Source organism: Heliangelus exortis, chromosome 8 (assembly GCF_036169615.1).
Source record: "Heliangelus exortis chromosome 8, bHelExo1.hap1, whole genome shotgun sequence".
NCBI classification, from domain to species: Eukaryota; Metazoa; Chordata; class Aves; order Apodiformes; family Trochilidae; genus Heliangelus; species Heliangelus exortis.
This window is the reverse complement of record NC_092429.1, coordinates 23533409-23557417: the sequence shown is the minus strand read 5'-3', so window position 1 is coordinate 23557417 and position 24009 is coordinate 23533409. Positions and strand designations below refer to the sequence as shown.

General features: G+C 36.1%; 1 long non-coding RNA gene across 1 annotated transcript in view; it reads left to right on the top strand.

The window, feature by feature from the left end:
• The window catches only part of LOC139798768 (uncharacterized), an 84882-nt gene extending 72038 nt beyond the window's left edge, over positions 1-12844 (top strand). The window contains exon 3 of the long non-coding RNA XR_011726969.1: positions 12722-12844. This is a non-coding gene — a long non-coding RNA (uncharacterized lncRNA). The remainder of the gene's footprint in view (positions 1-12721) is intronic.
• The last annotated feature ends 11165 nt before the right edge of the window (positions 12845-24009 follow it).

Genomic DNA, 24009 nt, shown 5'->3' with positions numbered 1-24009 from the left:
CATTTCTAGCTCTTCTGTACCTCAAGGACTAATTACAAACCTTTATCTTACCCTAAGATGGCCACACTTGTCTCTCTAAACTGTTAATCATGAACATCTGTATTCAGGTATTTAGGCAGATAATTTTGGTTGATGAGATCCATTTGTTAAGCACTATGAGGGTTTTAACAGTAATTACACTCTTCATGTTAATGTACTGTTCTCCAAGTAAAAATAGAACATTCATGTTTGGTTGATGTTTAAATAATTTCATTATCAAGAAGAATAATAGGATTGACATTGACAACTTCCCTAATTACTATACTTGACAGAAAGCCAATGCTAATTAGAGTTACAAATGTGTTTTTAAAAAAATTGCACTGTTTGAAATCAGCATTACATGCCTCAGTTAAAACAGTTCGAATTATTAGGTTGCCCTTTAAATTTTGCATTTATTAGGAAAGGGGATTTCTCTGTTCTTTTTAAAATTTGAGTTAAATCAATATATTATCCTGAAACAGTGTATTTTAGATATGGGTTTTTGTTATGCTTGTAAGAATTTTAAGTTAGGAGAATTCTATTTTAAAAATTAATTCATTTGTTAAGGAATTTACTACTCTATTAACTATCTATGTCTAAATTAAAATAAAGTAGGAGTGGCACAGACTTAACAACTATATCCTTAGTTCCCAGAATTTTCCCCTAAAACTTTAGTACTGAGTGCCTGAGGAGCCCCTTCAAAATCTCTCCTAGCTAAATTCTCTAATTGAGTTAGAAAGAAGATATCAGGAAGCTTTAGAAGATACCAAGAAGCTTTAAGTGTGCTCTACAGGGAGCTGTTGGAAATGTTCCTAATCTCTCCCTTAATGCCTCTGGTTTTAAAAGGAACTGAGAAAGGGTGAGAGCCTGAAACTTGGGAACAAAATGCAGCTTCCAGTCACAACTTTGTCTGAGTTCCCCTTTGAGCAGGTGGATAAGCTCTGCTGGCTTCTGGTATTGCAGAGCTGGAGGGGACAACATTTGTATCCTATTTTCCTTCTTATTTTTGATGCAAAACACGATGCACAGACTCAGGGGCTTCTGGAAGGAGTAATGGAGGATCTTTGTATCCTGTCATGGGAGCAGTAATAGCAGAGAGCTTACATTTTCTGCACTAATGTGTGTGATGTACCCAGTGTAATTTCCAATTGATGAAAACCCAATTATGACTTTGAAATGTCTTTTTTATTTTCCTTTGAATTTAGAATTATGATCTCAGTAAGTGGGACAGAAATATAACGAGAGGGGAGAAACAAACCTAGAATAAAATACTAGGGAGTGTAGCTTGATCAAAGACTTCTAAATAGATGTTATGCATTTTTCATCATTTAGAGTCAAAGGCGGTAATTACATTTTTTATATTTCACGTCAGTTTTATTTTCATAACTAGATCTTTACTGACCTACTATTCTAGCAGAGAAATAAGATCTCTGATGATACATTCAAGTTGAATTATTTCTTAGGTGAATAATTTGAATTGTCTGTATGTGTATCACATGCTTTGCCTTTTTCTGTCACTCAAAATATGCTTTGCCTATGACCGAGTGTTGTTTACAGAAGACGTGAAACCATTGATGCTACCTCCTGTAAGAATGCAAGGCACTTAATTTTCTTTGAAAGTCTATCAGTTACTTCAGAAACCTCTTGATGTTCCACTAGGATGCTTTTTTCAGTTTGTAGTACTGATAGTTTTTATCAGAAATCCCAGGGAATTTTTGTGGGGAATTTAAATCTGTCACCTCGCTCTTCTAAAACAAAATCAACTAAAGGGAACGATCAAGGAGCATTTGGAAGTAAAAATAACTCTGTAGTCTTACATTGCCAGCTCTTCACAGTATACTCAGAAAAATTAATTATTCTACTGCATTCTGAGATCATGATGCAGTTAAATTTAGCATTTAATCTTTTTACTGAATTCTTCTATGCTTGTATAAAACAAGGGGTGGGTAGGTTATTTCCTCAGCTCCATAAACTTCAGTGGAGCAGAAAATTTGTTCAGCTGCATTTATCTTGGTAACATTACACCTGCTTGTCCTGGCTGACTTCAGTGACTATGGCTGAGAAACACTTTTACCTAGGGTAGGTTGCTGCTTTTCTTCACGTGTGACAGTAACATATATTAATGAAAATAAGTGCATAGTCAAGAATGGGATTTCTGTAAAACAAAGTAGTTAAACTATCTGCTTAACATTATTTATTCTAGTATATGTACTTAAAGCAAATGGCATTGGAGATGTCAGAAGCAATTAACACTGTCATACAAGAAGTTAATTGCATGTGGTGAAGCTATTTTTGTTGCAAGTTGTACATATAGCTCCTACATTATTTATTCATTCTTAAACTGAGCCATTGGTTTGCATTGTATCTTTGCTTATTTTAACAAGGGTTTTATAGAGTATGCTGTGTTAGATTTTGGCAAGGCTGCCTTCTCAACTTTAAGTTTTTTTGAGTTGCTAAATAACACATCTGCATTCTGGAAATCATTAGTTGAAAACAGCTGTTCATGGTGATAGTCAAGTAGCCATTCTCCAAACAAATAGAAACAGTTCAAAGACATTTTATACTATAATGAGATTTGTGTTTATGATGTCTTTACATTTTTTAAGTGCAGCAAAATATTCTGTTTAGCATTCTGTCTTTAATTGGAAAATGTTTGCTTAGCATATTATGGAAAAGGAGAGAAGCATATGTTGTGCCATTTCATAAGTTGTTATGGAAAGACAACTGCACAGCAAGAAATGGCTAGGAAAGTCATTTGGAACTTGTGAACACTAAAACACTTCTTGGAGAAATGAACTGAAATGGTGACCAATGTCAGAAAGATAGCAGGAGTTGTTTTAATATTCCACCTGAGCAGATCTCCTCCTTCAAAAATGCAATAGTCAGTAGTTAAAGTATCTTGTACTAGCTTTGAAAAATAAGAATATGAAAATGGACATTATTAATGGTATAGCAAGTCTTCACTTAATAACATTAGCATTTTTTACAAGCTTAAAAACTAAGAAAAAGGTGTGTGTGTACATATATATATATATTAAGAGAGAGAATTTTATTAACTTGGCTTAGTGTCACTTAAAAATATACTGCCATAAACTGTTCTCTTAGTTTAATATGCCTTCCTTCAACAAATTTGTATGCTATGCAGAGAAGTACACAGAGGACTGTATGTACAACCAAGCTACATATGATTTTTTTTCCCAGTATTTGAAGTAAAACCAAAAATGTATAAAAACCATGACAGAGCATTACACCATCTATGAATGCTCCTGGAGAAAGAATGACAGGTGAAATATTTATTGGTGTATTAGCATGCACAGAAAATGCACAGGGATAACAATCAGGGGAGAAGAGGTTGGGTTCAGGCAGAGCAGTGAGCTGAGATGCCCACGATTCTGGGTGGAAGTTGTGGGGAAGATACAACCCTTTCTTTTTCTCAGTCTTTTCCTCTTTCTTTTTCACACTCAGTACTCTGACATATTTGTTTCCTAAATGATTTTTAGATATGTCCATTTTGCACTTTGCTTATTTGTTTTAGATATCTGCTACTATGTGTCCTAAAAAAAAAAAAAAACCAAAAAAACCAACCCTCTAAGTAAATTAGTATCTACACACTAAGAAATTTTATTTTATTTCATGCTATGATTTTATAGCCCATTAGAAATCATTTGCAAGACTAATGCAGAAGAGTAAGAAAGGATATACAGGTGCACAAAATGTTTGACAAAACCTAATTTGTTTCTCCAGTTTTGAGCCTGCAAAATCATCTTTGACTTAGTGGCTAGTTTTTATGAGTTGCAGGCAAAATTTTTATGCAAAATATAAGTGTATTTTAGATGCTGAGGTTTACAATTTGTAAAACAGTAAAACAGGGCAAGTGAGTCATAATTTCAGCTCCTCAACTGAAGATTTGTTCTTTTTTCCAACAAAAAGGACTGAGAACTGAGAAGTAAAACATTTGCTCCTGTTGGTCATAATGAGGAAAGAACACGTACTTAAGTCTGTTTGGAGGAAATATAGAGAGAGATCAAGTTTATTATGGTGCAAAACAATTTTACCCAGTTTTAGAAAAAGAGTCGTGGTTTTCCTGGTGGAAGATTTAAATCACTTTCATGTGTTTGTTTTTAGGAAGTTTTTTGGAGGCTGCTGTTAAAAGTCTGTTTTGTTCCTGTTTCATTATGGACCATTAAATAACGCTGAAAGATTTTTGGGGGGTAGGTCATAAGTGAGAAGCAGCAGCTATGAATATTGCATTCTGTGGTAGCATTACATTCTTTTTTCTATAAAAGGTATGTTTATGTGGATTATTTTTTTATCAGAGGTTCATTTTTTTGCATGGTACTACATTATTTATGAGATTTTTTGATTTATAGATATGGTAAATGAAGGTTATTCTACAGTGAATGCAAATAAAATGCTTCTTTAGCTTCATCTTGAACAAAAAGCTGCTAGAGAAACTCATCAGATTTATGACATGAAATACCACTGAATGACATTTTGAAGAAAACTTAGATGTGTACTTTATGAAAGTGTCTGAAAAACTGAGACTTCCTGTGTGAATATCAGTGTCATTGAGACCTGGCAAATTTAAAGTAATTTAAGTTATGAAGAATGCAACGATTGCCTAATAGGTAGCTAGAGACAGCTACATCTCAGAAAGCTGAAGGACCACCAAGAATTGTCTCTCATTAGATTGAAATGTAGTCACCATGGGACAGAGCTGAGGGAGACAGGGTTTGCTCCCTGTATTTCTCCCTCCCCTTTGAAATGCTTTCTGCATCATTGATTATTTTATAATTTTGCTGCCAAGGTCCTTGTTCTGAATTGTTTATAAAAGTCTTTTCTACAATATGTTTGTTTACTTGTAGCAATAGTTCTAATTATGGACATCTCTTCCTCTCTAACACCTATACATCACTTTTAAGTGATGTAAGACCTGCTTACAGCCTTTAGTTAATCAACATATGCTATCCCCCCACAAGACACATGTACACTTATTTTTTGCAAAGACTTAAACCTTTTTTAGTCAAAATTCTGTATTAATTAGATGATGGTACTGTACCTGAAAGAAATGGTTATAATTCAGACATGGTATTGCCCCCATGGCTTTGTGGCTTCCAGGATTCCTTTGCTGGAAGGAAATGTTTAATGTATCTCTCTCTCTTTTTAGAGCAGGGCAACACAAAACTCCCTTGCCATTTAGATAAGCCATGGGATGTAAATCATGTCTCACTGAAGCCTCTGGCTAGAGAGGAGAAGAATCACATGTAGTATTATAATAGTGGTTTAGTATTTTAGGGAAATTGTCCTTTTTAAATTAAATTCTTTCAACATTTGTCTCAGAAAAAGAGTAAGATGCATATATTAAGGTATTTGGAATAACCTTTAAGTGAAAAAGTTTTCAAGCAGCCATTGTCATTGACATTAAAAAAACCAAACAATCATGTTTTATCTAAGTGATAAATGCCTTTCATTGTTGACAGTAAGTTACAAGAATCAGTCTTCATTGCTTGCAATTACATAATTGACATTGTGAAGTTCAACCGAAAATTTCAAGGAAGAATGGTTCTGAAATAGGTGATAAGATTTCAGAGGAATGTAGTCTTATACTGGTCTGTCTTATTGATATCATTTATTACCATAGAAAAAGTCTATATTAACTTTTGGATATTGAAAATACAGTCATGAAGATGTCAAGGGTGGTCCACATGGAATAACTTTATTTTAATATTAAGTTGTAAGCATCCACAAGATGTTTACAAAAATAACCACTCATCACTCTCACTCACTGCATGATCTTTCTTGAAAAGATAATAATTCCAGAGTATTTCCAAGGATGATTGGTAAAGAGTAATTTATCATGTTTTACATTTACCTTGGAATAAATGATACAGCATATGGTGAGAGTTAAAAGGAATTATCAGTGGTAAATTTGATTTGAAAGCTATTGTGTGAGTGGAATGACCTTTCAGCTGCTAGGAATAATAGGCTTTCAAATTGCACATTTTCCTTATTAGTCTAAGAAAAACATCTTGTTGCAAAAGCTAAATCTTCTGAAATCTTAGTAACTAAAGGTACAGTAAATCTATATATGATTTCTTCAAGTTTCTGTAAATTAACTTTAATATAATGTGGCTTCACAAAACAGGTATGATCTAACCACAAAGGAATCACTGGAAAGACTTGGGTGAAAGACTAAATTTGGTCCCAACCCAGTAGATTCTTCTTTCATCAAATATCATGGGTTTTTTGGAAAAACCCACTGTCAATCAAATCTGTCTGTCGTAACTCCAAGCAATGTCATTGACCAGATTTCTTATTATCTCTAGAATGTTTGAGAAGGTCATCTTGGTAGAGAAGAACTTGAATCTGAGATGTCACTTGTTTTGCTTTTTAATTTGTGCTATTTCACATTTTATCTCCTCTCAATCTCTTCCATTCCTCTGCTGATCCTAAGACCTTGTCTCCTTACCTTGAGCTAAATCTTTTTCTTACCTAACTTCTCCTGTTTATGGACTTTTGCATATTAAATCTCAGAAATGTATTTACAAAATGAAATTACTTATCATATACCACTGGTGGATTGATTGAGAGCTGTACTAGTGATAGCTTTTCTGTTCTGAAGTTTAAACAAATTGGTTCCTCTATCTGAAAAATAGAGAGGTATCATTTTAAAAGCTTCATGAATAAAAGAAAGAGGATAAATCAGAAAAGAGTGGGTGAATTATGTGCATTTCATAGGCCCTCTATTATAGTCCATTAGGTTTCTTTTTGTTTTCTATGGAGATACTAAAGAAGAAGTTGAAGTAAACGTTGAATTTAAAATTTCTAGCCAGTTTTGAAGAAGGTAAGAGTAATTTTATAGAGAAAAGTAAATACTGTTACAGAAAAGATGTCATCTTTTTATGACTTTGGTACACTGTTAATCTATTACATTGGTACAATTTTCATCCATCTCACCTTTTGCTTTTAATATTTTTCCTCACAATATTAATTTTGATTGCATCTTATTTGCATATTAAAGAGTTGTTGTTGCAACATCTTTTTTGAGTTTTGTACTTATGTTCTGAGGAGGAAGTTGTATATCAAGATTTGAATATAAGATGAAGGTATCTAAGATATCTGATACATAACAGATTCCTATATTTTAGTCTCATACATGCACTCAATATAAAGAATTCCAGCTAACTGTGTAATAAATGCATAGACTCTGCAGAATGAAAATAATATTTCATGAGATGAGGATGTTGTTTGATGAGGCTGATGATTCCTAGGTTGGTTTTCTTACTCTAATTGATATTTCAAGCAATAAGGAAGTTTTTAATGGCATGTCAATAATATTCTTTGAGACACCAGAGAAAATCAACTGGAATAAATACTGAGACTTAAAGCTGTCAGTTAGCTGTGCAATAAATGTCTTTGTATTTGAATATATTAAAATCTCTATTTCTGTGTCTGTTGGACTGCAATCCTCCTAATGTTTATCTGAACTATTACTTCAGTGTTACTCTGGAATCGTGTTAGTACTCTGGGCTAATCTAAAAGTAGTTGTTATGGGGAATGGTTATTTTTACATTTAGTAGTACGTATTTAATTTATGTACAGTTCTCAAATTTATTTAGTTGCTCTTGTAAATGTATCTTGGACAAAAATATAGCTTATAAAATACTGCATTGAGAATTACTGGGTGATTTGAGAGCAATAGAGGTTAATCCACTGCTCTTGGCATACTTTGCCTCAGACATCCATTCTGATCTTATTTTTGTGAAATGGAGAAACGTGACAGGAAAAAAAATCTGTGTTTTTTGTGAATTCAGTAATTATGCTTAATTATTAATACATCTGACCATGGAAAGTAATGAGATATTCTTAGATGAACTCACTTGAATTTGCTGTAGCCTGAGGACATTGACTCTAACTCTGGTTTAGCAAATGTGTGATAACCAGGTTGAGCCATGATCTGTAGTATCCAGGATATGCAGGGATGGATGTGGTAGTCAGATGGTTTGTCAGAAAATGCCACAGCTTTGCATTAATTTTCTACAGGTAGATTCAATTTATGGTCTGAGTTCTTATTTGTAATTCCAATGCCTGCTATTATTAAGGATTAATGTAAAATCTGCTTGAAACAATAGAATTTATAACAGTTTTATGTTTAATCTTCAAAACATTTCAGTGTTATTTAATTTAGTTTAATATCTCAGCATGCCAAGTGAAGCAAGATTTAAAGTAAGTGTGTTTGTTTGGTTTCTAATTTGTCAAACTTTATAGAATGAAGTAGCCTGAGGGAAGTTTGGATACCTGCACCTTTTAATGTGACATTACAAAAACCTTGTGCACCCAGGAAGAGCTGGCAGCAGGTGAGTATGAGTTGCTGAGAAGCATTCTTAAAAGCTGTTTATATATCTGCCTAAAATGAGTGTAAGCCTGATCTTAGGCAGCTGTTACCTTTGAAGAACACCCAGAGTATATCCTGGTATAATATTTAGTTATGAGAATAGTGCAGAACCCTGTATTATCTGTTTTGAGGTGTGATTTTTCTTAAAGAAAATTTTTTAATATTGGTGACATTCCAATTTGAAGATTAACTGGTTACCCCTAAGAAAACTAAGACAACCAAACCAGTTTGTTCTACTCTTGCCATTCCACATAGGAAACTCCTGAAATATAAATTGCTTGAAGACTCAAAGGCAAAATCGAAATCTGGGACTGCTAAATCATTGAAATTAACCATTGAAATTTAAGAATTAATGATTACATTAAATAAGATTTGGGAAAAAATTATTTCCTAGCAGATATGTTGTCTCACCTAGATCCAGTTCAACTTATTAAAAATAATGAGAGCCATATTCCTGTGGTTCAGAGGTTTTATTTCTCATTCACACTTAATATAAATCTCAGTGTTGCTAAACACAGCTGCTGTTCTTTGGCTGTATTCAGGACCTTGCTATTGTTTGCTTATTTTAAAATGTTCCAGACACAAACAGCTGTAATGACATAAGTACCTCTGGAGAGTCTGGAGCATTATTTACTCCACCAGCTCATTGCAGAGATTTACCTTACTGATGATTTATCTGTTCAGGAGCACACTGCATGATTAGTACTTTACAACATAGGTTACTATAGTAACACTTCTGTAGTTTTAGGTTCATATTCCAGTGTATCTTATTTTATTTCTGAAGTGCTCTTTGTGAGCATTTCGAAATTAGCTTATCACTTGGAAACATTTGCAAAAGCCTTTTTTTTTACTTCAGTATCATTTAGTGTGGTTGTTATGGCAACGATGTATTTCTCTTGATATTTCACTTATGAAAAGACAGTGGCTGTACCTCAAGCAAATAAGGTGGAAAGAAAAATGTTCTTTTACTTATATTTCTACCCACATGGCACCATGTAACAGCAGTGAGTCGAGTGTGAAGTACAAAAAGGGTCTGAGCTGTGCCTTCCCTCTTTTAGGCTGTCCACTCACACAGGAAATCTTGATCAAGAAGATTGATTAAAGTAGGTGATGATGTTGCAGGATTTGTTCTGAGATGATTACCCAACACCACTTACTGTGAAACAAAACAGTCTAACGAAGAGCAACGTAGATTGCAAAGAGTATTGTGAAGTACATTAGGAAAGTGTGCAAGGAGGAGCAGGGCTGAAATTCAAATGAAGCAGTGGTGTGGAGGTGTAGTAGAGGTGTTGCAGAGGTGTAGCAGAGGTGTTTCCAGCTACTCTGGAAAGCTGTGGAAGGAAAGTGTCTGCTTTTCTACTACAAACCCGTAAATAGTGCAAGAGTTATTGTTATCTTAATTTTACAGGTAGTATACAAATCTCCTTTCTCAGTAGGAAGAAAATCCTAAACAGAGACACATGAGGTTTTGAGAATTGTCCTCTATCACCTTGCAAAATTTCATGTTTAAAATCTTCAGTGGGGGCAGAGGAAGGGGGCAAAGGGAGAGGAATTACTTTGTCAAAGCAAATTCTCAGGTCCTTGATGCACCATATTTTTTTGCCACTCAGCAGTGTGTATATGTACAGTCCTTCTTCATTCAGGTGATTCAAATAAAGTCAAATCCTGTGATTAAAATTAATCATTTTTATTTATGGAAGAGTGACTATATGGATACACATCTTTATCCTCAAATATATGCAATTATGGAACTGTATGGGTTGGTTGGGTTTGTGAAAGCTGACCTTCTAACTGGATGTGGGAAACACTGTGGATGTTGTCTGCCTTGACTTTAGTAAGGCTTTTGAATAGTTTCCCACAGCATTCATCCAGAAAAATTGGCTGCTCAGGTCTTGGATGGGCATGCACTTTGCTGGGTTAAAAACTGGTTGGGTGGCTGGGCCAGAGCTGTGGTCACTGGAGTTAAACCCAGTTGGTAACTGGTCTCAAGGGTCACTCTCTGGGGCTCAGTACTGGAGGCCACTCCTGTTTAATGTCTTTATCAATGATCTGGATGAAGGGATAGAGCACACCCTGAGTCAGTTTGCAGATGCCACCAAGCTGGGTGGCAAGCAGGAGCAGGGAAGGGATGGTGCCCCTGTCCTTGGCACTGGGGAGGCTGCACCTCGAGGTGGGTGTTCAGGTCTGGAGGCTGAGGGGAGACCTTATCACTCTAAGATCTCTAAGGGAAGACCTTATCACTCTCTCACAACTACCTTAAAGGAGGTTGTAAACAGGTGGGGATTGGTCTGTTGAAGTTACAGGTGATAGGACAAGTGATAATGGCCTTCAAATTGTGCCAGGGGAGGTTTAGATTGGATGTAAGGAAGAATTTTTTTCAATAAAAAGGTTATCAGGCACAGCAGGCTGCCCATGGCAGTGGTGGAGTCACCAACCCTGGATGTAAGGGTTGTTCAGACACAGCACTTCAGGGAAATGGTTGAGTATTATGTTAATGCTTGCACTTGATCTTGAAGGTCCCTTTCAACCAAGGTAATTCTGCGAAATTTAGCTTGTACTTTTTAGATAACAGATGTTTCAAATAGTTTCAGAACTGGTGTTGGTCAAGTGTGTGGTTCAAATTTAAATTACCATCACATTAAAGGTATAAGTCAGTGCCTCTTTGTGGTTCTAGAAAGAGTGTTATGGCCTGGAGTCATATAAAGCATAATTTAGATTACTTGTTTTGAATAATGAATAAACATTTGTTTATCAGCAAGTGCATACTCTACTTCAAATTAACAGAACAGCAATATTAAGAACAATGTTGTATTTCTTAGACTGAGAGGTAAAATAAAATGTTATAATAATTAATTCTAATGTATATCAGAGTATTACAAGCTAAGCTTTTGGGACCCTTACCCTGAGAATTAATCATTACTGGTTAATTGCATTTGTGATCTGACCAAAGCCCTATCTTTAACATTAAACAGTCTCTATACAAATACAGAAACTCTACTAAAATGTAACTCCTTATGCCAGTAAATGGCACAAGAGTTTATTCCCCATGTTTGCTGAGCAAAGTATTTATTGAAACTTGTAAAAATTCAAGTTTTATAAGACCATACAAAGAATATTATTTATTAAAAGGAAGCATATATCTGAGAGAGAACATTTTATATAAAAATAAAAAGTTTTCTAGGCAGCAGAAGTAACAGCTGTGTGTAAGATAAGGAAAAAGTGGTGTAGGAACAGCCACTTACTACAAAAAATGTGCTGCTGGTTTGTAATGTTTTTGATGGGCTGGCAAGCATGTATTTACTTCTCACAGTAAGTTCAAAATGAAATAACACAGTAAGTGTAAAAATTTAGGATAAATCATTCATGGACAGATCCAGAGTTAGTATAAATTTGTTTGGTGCTGTGCTGTCACCTGAGGAGCAGTCCCCTGAATCTCTGCTTGCTGGCTAAGCTTGGAGGTGTTCCTGAAAGCAGGGTTTTGGGTCTTCAGAAATGGGGAGTTTTGTGTAAAACCTCCACTTTTGGTGCCATGAAAGTAAATACTCAGATATTATTTATAGAAAATGGATTAGGACTTTTTAAAAAACACTTCTAGTTTATGATTTTTCAAGCATATGCTGTTGTTTTATTACAATGAGAAGCATACCTTGAAAATCTGCTTGGCACATGTCCAATAGGCAAGAGAGAGATTTTAAAGACAGTGGAAAGCATCTGGGGCTCACTGCTTATGATGCTCTCTTGTGATCCACTCTTGTGATCCACTCTTGTGATCCACTCTTGTGATCCACTCTTGTGATCCACTCTTGTGATCCACTCTTGTGATCCACTCTTATGATACACTTATGATACTGTGCCTTTAATTACACTCCTTCATCAGGAAAAAAAGCATCCTAACCTCTAGGATTAAGCACAAGGATCTTGGAGAAGTCCTGGTGTTAATTTTAGTGGGATTCCCGTTCAGGCTGTGTTACCAGAACACAAATCTCTGTTCTGACTTAACAGCAGGCAGCAAAGCAAACAAGTCAACTGTAGCTGTTTCTTTGGAAGCTGAAGCTTCAGTTTTATTTTGAAAGAATAATAAGCCATGAAAAAAATGCATTGATTGTTTTCAGGTTTTGCTGAGCAAATACATGTTTTAGCTTCAGAGCTATTTCCCTCTATTTGTAGTCAAACACTTCTCTTAACTGGGATCACTGTTTGAGTCCCAGTCTCTTATTCCATGTCAGCTATTTAGAACCAAGAGGTCACTTGTAGATTGTTTGGGAATATCCATCTTCTAATCTCAAACCACTCCTCTGTTCTTTGCAGGAAAAGGATAGAAAACAGTGGATTTTAGCATGAACTTTTTTATACCTCCACTAAAGGATGTGGCTTCAGGTTGAGATACTTCCTGGGCATTGACTGCTTTGCATCTAGAACCTGTCTGAGTACTCACAGTTGGCTTCTCAGGCCAGTTTTACAATTGATGTTGAACATTCCACTCAAAGATGAGTGTTAGTTAAATCAGTGCCTCTGTACAAGCAGTGTGAACTGCCTGAGTCTGAGCCAGCACAGACACTTTAGAGAATTCAGGCTAGAAATGTTACTCCATCATGTGCAGCTTTCATTATATTTCAATACATGTCTGAATTCTAATAATGTCAGTTACAGTTTTTGTTCCTTGTTTATATTCCGAGGAAAAAAAAAACAGCTTTAATTTTAATGTATAAAGTGCAGCATAATAAGCATTTGTATGACCAACCTTTTTCATGGGGATTTATCATACAAATATTTAAGTAAATAGAGGTGAAACAGTGTTATTCATGCAAACTGGTTTTGGTAGGATAATTAAACAGCCTCAAAAAGACTTTTTGCCCTTTCAATATCAAGTACAGATTTATATGGGAACCCTGCAGAGAAGAGCAGGTTCAATTTCTAGAGGTCACTAATAAACACTGGACTTCATCCCTACCCTGGAAGCTGGAAAAACTAATTTAAACTGTGCAAGTGCTCAATGAGTGACAGTTACTGACACTGATTTATTTAAAGGAAAGACAAAGAGAAGATAAATAGGATAAGGTAGGAACACAAACTGTGCTTTCCTAAAGACAAAGATAATGTCGTCTTCCCTCTGACTTCATTTTGAGACACTGCTGAGCAATCCTTCTTCTTTCAATGAAATGTTACAGAATCTTTTAACCTTCAAGCTCCAAGGCTCTGTAACTTCTTGTGCAGGACAGGGGACCTCATGTAAGCTGCAGGTGTCTTGTGAACCAGTGTCATTCCAGCAGCCACTCATGTCCTTAGGGAATTCCTGCTCTGTAGCAGCAATACTGCAGCAAAAACATCACTGCACATGCCCTGGCTGCCCCCAGGAATTTGTATAAACAATCTCTGCTTTTCTCTAAGGTTTGAAGCTACTATTGTATTACTAACCCAGATATACTTCAGTTGCCTTGTCAGGTTCTAACACTGCCTATTTTCCTCCCCTTTGTGACATGATTGTTTCTCAACAGAAATATTTATTTTTCTTATCAGAAGGTATATGCACAAGGTATGTCTCTCTTGTTTTCTAATTCATTTTGTGAGGATCTGGCATCCCTTCCCAGCTTTCTACCTGGGGGACCTAGCAAGCAGGTTGGCATTTATTTCAGTGACAGGGGGAAGTGCTAGTTTATCCAGTGAAGATATAATTGATTCCACAAATTATGAGAAAGAAAATTGGTTCTATTGTGCCTCGATTCAGGGAACTTCTGAAAGGGAAAGCCTAGTGGTTTAGATAGACGACTGTATTACTGTAGGAAAAGTTAGAAGTTCTTTTCAATATAAAGCAAAAATCTTTTGTTCCTCTGAAATGACATCCTGCATTGGAAACAAGCTCATTTTGTAGATCTGAATAAATATTTTATTCAGTTAAAAAAAAAAGAAAAAAAAGAAAAAAAAAGAAAAAAGAAAATATTTTTCTCTGCACCATCACTGAGTATCTCTCAATGAAATCCTTGCAATATGTAACCTTACTGAGATTTCCAAAGACAACATTGTAAAAGTGCCTCTGCATGTCAAATATTGAGATGTGAGATATCTTTGGGCTTAGGTAACTTACACATTAAATGCATGGACCACAGAAAAAACCTACATTGGTTTTAACTGACTGAAAAAGCAAAAATCCATTGTGTTCTGTTCTGATTCCTGCCAGGAAGGGTCAGGTAGCTGACAGCCTAATCACTGACCGTGTATTCCCCTTCCCTGCCCTCTCTGCCTGATGGCAAAATCCTGGGGGCACACGTTCCTTAATCAGCCCTCTGATCTGCCTGACATCTGGGGGAGGGATTACAAATGCCCATTAGGAAAGTAGCCTGCAATTAGATTGGATTAAATTTAGTGTGAAGCTGCACTCTTGGTCTGTGTTACAGCAGTGGATTCTGCCTCAACAAGCAGAATAATTTGCTTGACTGTGCAACAAATGAAATTTACAGATGCTGATCTGTAGGTAAAACTCCTGGTCATTACTCAGGTTTTGTACTAGGTGCAAGTTTAATCGAATTTGGGTGCATGGAGGTTGTTGGAGATAAATAAAAAAGCTTCCTAGGGAATCAGTCAAATTGTCACAACACTGATGTTTGCTGCTAAAGGCTGCATTGGGATATGAGGAAGAATGTTTCATGGATGGAGAACCTAGCTCTGTATTCAGGATATTTGGTGTTCTGTGCAGAACTCACCTAAAGTACCAGCTGGTGTGACTGCAGTGGCAAAGAAGAAGAAGAAGTGTCTTTAATTAAATTAGTCTTAAAGTCATGTATGACCACATCTTTGCTTATGGTTAAAAGAGAAAATAGTATTGGCTCTGCCCTAAGAAATGGGAATCAGAATTGGACAGACATTGCAGGAATGCAGTAGTAAAGTATGTTCTGAATTTTCACTTTATTTGTTTTTCTGGAGTTTTGTTTGTTTGATGTTTTTTATCTTTTTCTTTTTTTTTTTTTTTTTTTTGTTTGTTTGTTTGTTTTTTTTAACTTTTCTCCCTGAAAAACTTTGCTGACTTACTGTGCCCAAGCTTGTTTCTACAGCAGGGAACAGAGCACTGAAGCACCTATTGAGTTGCTCCACCATCTGTTTCTCAGCTTTTTGTTGAAATTCCCTGCTCTGCAGTTGATAAAACCATGTTGTCTTCTGGACACAGGTGGGGATATCAAGGCCTTTCCTGTTATGTCACTACTGCTTTGCTCTTCTAATGCATTTGTCATTTTTGTTGATGTGTTATTCTTCAATATAAGGAGAAATTCACCAGCATGTTCTTCACGAAAGAACAAGGGTAGCTTGAATAAAAGAAGAAGTTATGTGGTTTTTTTCAAATTATTACTAGGTTAGTTGTATCATATTTATGCTTAGTGATGAATAGAGCTTGGACTTTTAAATACATTATTTACATTTAATCTATTTGGCCAATCTCAAAAAGACCATGGGTGACTTGCTGACAAATGCAAATTTTGTAACTTTATCTTTTAATACAATGTATCAGCATTGTCTTTGCTGCCTTACATTTTTAGGAATCTTTTTAGGAGTTCTTGAATATCTTGAGGCTTTTCTCTTTTTTGCAACTTGGAATGATCCTTTTTGTGCAACGGAAGCTAAGACTCAAATTATTGTCTGGTCTAAGGAAAAAATAGGCCTGGTAAAATCATGACTTTCTGATTTGGCATTAGTTCAACACAGAAGGTCAGAATTTACTCCTAATTCTAGCCCAGAGTTTGTTTTTTTGATGTTGTTCAGAATAAAATACAATACACTCAGCTTCTTTGGTTTGTTCAACATCTTTTTCTAGCAAGTGCTCTGTGCTGTGTACACTTAGAAAGTCTACCAAAGATTTTTTTTAGAAGTCTTTTCTGGATTGTACAGTGCAGTCCTTAAGGGGATTTATTAGCACACGGGGCTGATGCTGCAGTGCAAAACATGAAGAAGATGAAAGTAAACAAAATCATACCAAAAATGAACCATTTGTTGGGGATTCTGAAGCAGAATAGAAGCGTTCAAAGGTGCAGATGATGAGAACCTGTAGAGATTCTTTCTCAGTTGCTGTTGATCAGATATGGTATGATTTTGTGGAAAATCTTGCAGTAATCTGTTCTGATGTCTTTTTAAAACTGATTGTCACAACATGGGAGAAAGGATGGCATCAGGTGCCTGAAAAGGGCTAGAGATATTCTTTTATGCACAATACCCCTGGTTACAAAGAGAAATATTCTCTTTTTTCAGTGAGTAGATTTCTACTTGCAAACCTGCATTGCATAAAAGGTGATGAAATGTACACAACACATCTGTCCTGCTTTGTTTTTGCTTGAGTCTGTTTAAGTTATGTTTATTATATTCTTACCCTGTGTCTTGAGAATTGCAGCATAAATTGAACTGACTATTATCCTTCGAAATCCTGTGAAAGAAGATGTAAAATAAATGCAGGTGTCATTGGCACAGCATGAGATATTCAAGATGAGAAGCTGGCATCCTTTGTACAGTGCTGAATGCCATGGAAATAATCAGTCTGCCTGATAAAGTTTATAAGCAAGAGAGGAAATTAAACACCAACCTCTTTGACATGATAGAGGTTTCTCAAAATCCCAGGTTCCTGGGGATGTTCAGAGGAGATATTTAGCCAAATAAGCCAGTAAACAAGTAGCACAGAAGTGTAAAGGTTATTGAGGGGGTTCTGCTTAATTCTGGAGTGGAGGAGGGTGAGAAGAATCCTGCCAGACAGAGAAAGTGATTTATCTTTCAATATATGTTGCCATGAACTATTTAATTTTGTTCTTCTGTGGTGTTAGATTGAGTCTGCTTTGCTGTTATTAGCATATGCCAGTTATTTCATTAATTGACTTTGTTAAATGCCTGGAGGCATCCTGTATCACTGAATGAAGTCAAACATGGCAAACCTCTCTTTTAGCTGCATAAAACAAGTGTAGTTAAAAAAATATTTGCATACTATAATTGTTGGAGAACTTTAGAACAAAACATTCAAAAGAACAGACCCAACTGGCTAGTGGTCCAATGAGCTGAATTGCAGCTGTGAACCTGAGATACTCCATGGCCTTTTGGAAAAAAAGGAGAAAAAGAAATATGGTGGGTTTTATAGCCTTTTGCACATGTAACATGCAGCTTTGTTTAATATTTTTCAGATGCAGATTTTTTTTCATTTGTAGATTTTGTTGCCTGAATTCTGTGAATTCTAGTGAGACGTGTACCTACATCTATTTAAAATATTTCAGCTTTTATTTACCATGCATCTATTTAGACTCAAGTTCAGAAAGAACATCAGGGTCACATCCCAATTGGTTGGTTCAGCCTTCAGTCCTTCCAAGGCAGCTTAAATAAAATTTTCTGTGGTTTCCATAAGAACAAGGTAATTGATATACTTACTTTTTTAATACGTGATGTACCCATATTATCAGCAGAATAAACCCAGAGATGCACACACAGCTGGCTGGCCACATGCTCACCATAGATGATCTCTCAACAGGTTTCCCCCCCTGCCCCTTCATGAATTAAGAATGTTCTGGAAGTGCAGAAATGAGTATCTAGAATTAGAAGAATTCCCCACATCACACAGAAAAGTATTTCAGACTAATTTATTTTCCTTGTATAGTGACTTTTGCCATGTGGCTTTATGTATACAGAATTTTCAGGAACTGGTGCAGTGTAGGGAAAATTCTGGGTGACAGAACAACTGTGCTGTGAGAGAGGGGTCAGGAAATGTGTGCTATAAGAGCTGCAGAACATTATCATTATAGTAGACAATCTATTCCTACCACAAGTGTTTAATTAACACAAGAAAATAACTTTGGGCAGAGAGATGAATGCATCAGTTTTGATATTTGTAGTTTTTCTTGCAGTCATAATAATGATTAAAAAAATAAATGGAGTAATAAGCTAGTGGACCTCAAAGCAGGATATAGGGGAACTGGAAATTAGAAAATGGGGCTGCTCTATGATAAATCATAATTTTCCCTCCCAATTCTCCAGTTTGGCTCAGCTGGAAAAGAGATTGGACTAACTGAATAGCTGGAGTCAAACCTCACTCTTGGTCAAGGCCCCTTAGTTAACTCACTTGGGTGAATTCACCTCAATAAAAAGAATACAAAAAATTATTTGCTCATTAAACCTGAAGCCCTGAAAGAAAGTTGCTCATAAAGTTGGACTAGATGATCATTGTTGGCCCTTTTCAACTGAACTATTCTGTTCTCTCTAAAGGTCAGCATCTAATTTCTTAGATTTCCTGGATGTTGAGCATGGACCCTGCTGGTCTTCTCTACAGGTGTGGTTCCCCCCAGAGATTCTTTGATCCCCAGTTCTTTGATTGGAGATCTACAGCTCAAGTGTGAGTTTGGAGCTTCATAAAATCCACAGCTTTGCTTTTGAGAAAACACTATGTGCAAGAAAATAATTGCTCTGGGAATACAGTCCCCCTAACATGGCATTATGCACAAGCTTTCCTACTTAAATCTGTATTTGAAACTGAATGTCTCATTTGGAAAAAGCTATGAAGAAACTGAGTGCTGGATGGAGAATATGAAAAATATAAGCTACTGACAAAGTCTTCTCCTTGTTAATCTTTCCCCAGCACTGGACTTTTTTAAGACTCAGCTTGGCAAGGTGCTGCACATCACATCTGAACTGTGTTCCTATCTAGAAAGGATGGAACAGATGATCTTTGAGGTCCCTTCCAGCCATTCTATGATTTTATGGTTTTATCTGGAACAAATTCTTCTTGCTTTTGATACTACTATACCCAACAGAGCTGTTAGATAACATACAGGAATAATATTTTCCTTTATTTAGCTTTCTCTGACTTCTTGCCCTTACAGAAAGTGTTGTCACATAAACATAATCTTATAGCAAACCTGTTATTTAGGCTACACTTGTTCTGGTACAATGTATATACAAATTAATAGAACAATTTACAATGTCAGAGCCTACTTCATGGTCCTGAAGTTCTAGTTAATTTATACTGGGGGCTACACTTCCACAACCAAGGGTAATATCTGCATCACAATTTTTTTCAGCATTAAAGCTGATTTATGGTAGTGCTTTGCAGTTTAAAGTGAATCTCACTGTTCATATTTGCATATTGCTTCTGAATTTGAACAATGTTTTCTTTTTCCCCCCCTTCTGTGATTGAATTGTTGAACATTTTTAAGGTAATTTCTTTGTCAGGCCACCTCTTAATTCAGTTTTCACTGCCAACTACCCACTGACAAAGTGGTTCATTTCCATTTGCATTATGGTTTGTTGCATATTTTCTGCCTTTTTCCTTTATTATTGGCTGCTTATCTGCTGTGACTGAACCTTATATGTTTTCTCAGTTATCCTCAGTTCTCTCCCAGGCTCTCCATTCTTCTACAAAGTTTGTAACAATAATGAATGAAACAATGTCAGCCTGGGTCACCTTCTTTCTTTCATGTTACTATTTTTACACTTGCCCTCTGAACTTGTATTGATCCTTTTGTAGCAGATCCTTTTGTGACTTACTTGTTCATTTTTTAAGGCAAGAGAATTTGTATAAAATAAAACCTGAAACATTTCTCCTCTTTGCTCTGTGTGTTCTTATATTTTTCTTCATGCCAGACTTTCCATCCACTCTTATGCCTCAGCACATCCTGCAGCTCCTTCTTTGTGTGTCCCCAAGTGCTGAACTCAATCATGAAATCGTTGTCACTGCCAACCTCTGCAGCACAGGACAGTGCTTGCTATCCAGAAGGGCTTTCTGAGTCTTTTTTGCAATCTGAGGGAGAATTTAAAGCAAACTTGTTGTTACCTGTAATGTTTTTGTGACAATATCTGCTGTTAGGTTTGGGTTTTTTTTTTTTTTTTGGCAAACTTCAGTTTGCCAAATACCACTTCTGGCAAGTACAATTGAACTCTGGCAAATATTTGCCCATTTTTCAGCTTTGCTGCTGCCAGAGATGAACAGAAATTTTCTGGTGGAGAGATGAACCCTATATATATCTATATGGTATATTTATAGATTCTCCAACATATTACAGTTCTCAGCTGAGGCCCATTATCCTACTCCATATCTGTCCACCTTGCTCAGTGCAAAATACATTGGATTCACCTAAAGCATCAGGAACAAGCTGTGGTGATGATCACAAGAACTTTAGACAGCAGCAACTTGCTCTCTTATCAGCTTTGAAGTTCAACCTATTTTGAGAGGAGGCTGTGCTAGGTGATCTCCAAGACCAGGGTTGTGATCTTCCTTTTTGCCTTGCTTCTTCCTCCGAGGATTTTGAGCTCAACAATCCCATGGACATTTTATAAGGATCTCCACAAAATATCAAATGTGTCCTGATACTCAGTCATAACCAGTTGAGTCACCTCAAAGGGGCATTTCCTAACTATATAATAGAGCATTTTTTATATCAATCACTACTACATGGTTTTTGCTGGGTTATGTTACTATACCTGTAAGGAGACACTGAGTTCACCTACACATAAATATTTGTTTGAAGGTGTGTTTGTTTAAAATGGTTCATACCCCAGTATTTCTCTGAAGATTAATCTCATCTGACTTCCTCATTATGTAGTTTTAGAAATAATCCCTATGGACTAGTGCTTGTCAGTATTTTTGGCACTTGTTCATGAACACAGTCATGGACTCAATGAATTCACATAAATGGAGCACAGAAATGTGCATTACGACCAGGAAGCTCTCACTTTGGAGAGAATTTAATTCCTGTTCTGTGTAAATGTTGGTGTGTTGTTGTCAGGCAGTTTCAGTAACATATTGGAGATCTTGCAGCACGCAGCAGTCACTGGTGTAACAAGTTGTACCAGAGCATTGTGTTTCTGTGTGGATGTATTTGGATATATCATAGTTTTTGATGAGTGAACTATTACTGACCTTGAACAAAGATATGTGCATGATTAGCCTGTGCTAATAAAACCTTAGTTATCAGCAAACCACAGCTTGAAGGATGTGACAGAGGTTACTGAAATTCGAAATTCAAAATGATAGCATGGGGCTTGAAAGTACAAGCACAGCATGATGCTAGAGGTATCAGAGCTATAAACAACTCACCAGTGGTCATTAAATTAGTGCAATCTTGAGAGCTGTTAAAACCAGTTTTAGTGATAGCAAAAGAAACTAAGAGTGAGTATCTATCACATTAAAAGATGTAATCATATACAGTCAATTCATATATAATGTACAATTAGGAGCCAATAAGAAGGGGGCTGTTAAGTGCAGTGTGTTAAAAAAATACATAAAAATGACCCCAGGCACATCCAAGGGTAAGGTGGTATAAATTATCAGTATCATCAAGTATCAAGGGCAAAGAGCAGGGGATGCTGACAAATTGCTGTAACTCCCATTCCTCTTTCTCCTTGAGGGTGTCCAGCACCATAAGCTGTGAACCTCGGGACACATAGGAAAAAGAACAGAAAAAGAAGAGGAGTGTAGAAAACTGGAGTGAGCAGAGAAATACCAGAGAAAGAAATCTGTAACAGCAAGTTTGTGAGTAACATTTTTAACTGACTTTATTAAGGAACATGTTGCATAGCTGGACTAATGACAATCCTTCAGTTAAACTTGGAAGACTTTAATCAGACTAATAATAGATTCCTAGCCTCACTTAGAAGGTATTTTTGTTGCCTCCATAAATTGCATGAGTATTTCATATGGTTCCACCTGCCTCTGAGGCTTGGGTGTTGAATTTGGAAGCAGCAGTGCATGATAAAGGCATCAGTTGTCACAATGGTTCTTTAGCCCAAGTTCTGTAAAAGTTTTAGGCACTTATTTCCTTGAACATCTCTGATACTTAGCTTTCCTTCAGTGAACTCCAAATTTTTCCCCAAGGTGAACAAAGAAAGAAGTAAAAATCATCTCCTTTGTACAGAAAGATGGGGGTTTGTTTCAGTAGTCTCTCCCTGGGAAAAGGAGGCATCTGCTAAATTTTTCTCATTAAGACAAGGTGATCAATTTTGCTATGGTTCTCCATCCCCAGGAGAATTTATTCAACATTGGGCTGGGTTTTGCTAAACAGATGTGATCAGGTTTTGAACTGGATTGCATTCACAGTAAATAAAATAATTCCTGTCAGGCTCCTGTAGTGGCAGGCACTATTTTGACAAGCTTAGTGTTCATGACTAAAAAGCAATAGGAAGATCCCTACAAACTGCAGTTTCAGGGGGGCATTGTGCTACTGACTGACAGCTGACATTTAGGATTTTCCCCTAGAATATTATTTTAAAGAATGATGCTCTAAACTGGAATGAGAAGTGTTGAATTAGGATTAGTTGTAATCCTTTCATCCAATAGTGATTACTCTGTCATTCAGATGGACATTGCCTGATCTTGATTGTGCTTAGGTGTGGCAGGTGGGAAGTCTGTGGATAATAAAAGGTCTGTATACACAGGTCCTTAATCCCTAACCAGTAGCTTCCATCAAGTGATGTAGTTTTCATCTGGTAAGGATGAAAAATTAATAAACTGCTTTTAAATCATAAGCTTCTAAGTCAGATTTCATGAATTAGATAACTTCTTAGCTAACTGGTGTAAAAGAACATAAATAATTGTCAAGTGATTCATTCATGGAATCATGAAGTGCATTGGTTTGACTCTGGAGATTCTCTGTTCTGACCCTGCTCAGCACAGGGCCAGCTTCAAAATTCAGCTTCCTCAGGCCCTTGTCTTTTAGCCTTTAAACATCTCCAGACACAGAAATTTTACAGCCTTAGAGACAAATCCAGGTTTTGACTGCTCTGTCTCTTGCAGCTCCCTAACTTGCAGGCCTTTGAGTGCATTTTCTGCAGCATTTAAATGCCTGCCCTGTTCTGGGGAGCCCTAGGCTGAGTTTGGTTACAGAGATGAGGCTTTGTGAGTGCAGAATAATGGAGAATAATTTTGTAACTCAGGCTACTGCTTTGCTCAGCAGGCCTATTAATGCAACCCAGTGTGCAACTGACCTTCTTTGTCTCAAGGACACCATTTTGATTAATTTTCAACTTATCTACTGCAGAAGAATTTGTTTTCATAAATATAATCTTACTCCTGATAGTTTTTTGACACTTTAGTATCTAGGTAGCCTTTTTTTTTTTTTTTTTTCCTCCAGTTAAAATGAAATACTTTACTAAGCTGAGGAATTAACAAGCAGATGCATTATTTATGGCCCTATTCATAAATTTGTCTCTTTATTCTTTCATAGTTTTCAAAATAGTTTTAATAATCAGATGTAAAAAAACCACAAGGCTTTGTGCAGGAAGATATATTTATTAAACCACAATCCATGTTGCAATATGAAATAATTAAACAGTTTCTTTTATATACTTTAAAATAAAAACTTCCTATTTTCATTTTTTAAATCATTTTTGCATTCACCCAGGTTGTAGACTAATGACATAAAATAGCAAAAGGCCTTAGTAGAAAGAAAATGCACTGGTTTTATAATACAGTGTCGTAGAGGTGAAACTGCAGTAAATCCTAATTGTTTCTAGGTAGCTTTATGCATTGCAAGAAAGTGTCTAGTCTGATAAAAATCTTAGTTGCAGATTGGGCAAATCATCCACTTGGTGATACCATAGCTTTAGAATAGGACAGTGGTATCATTTGAGATGGAAAGCTAGAAAAAATA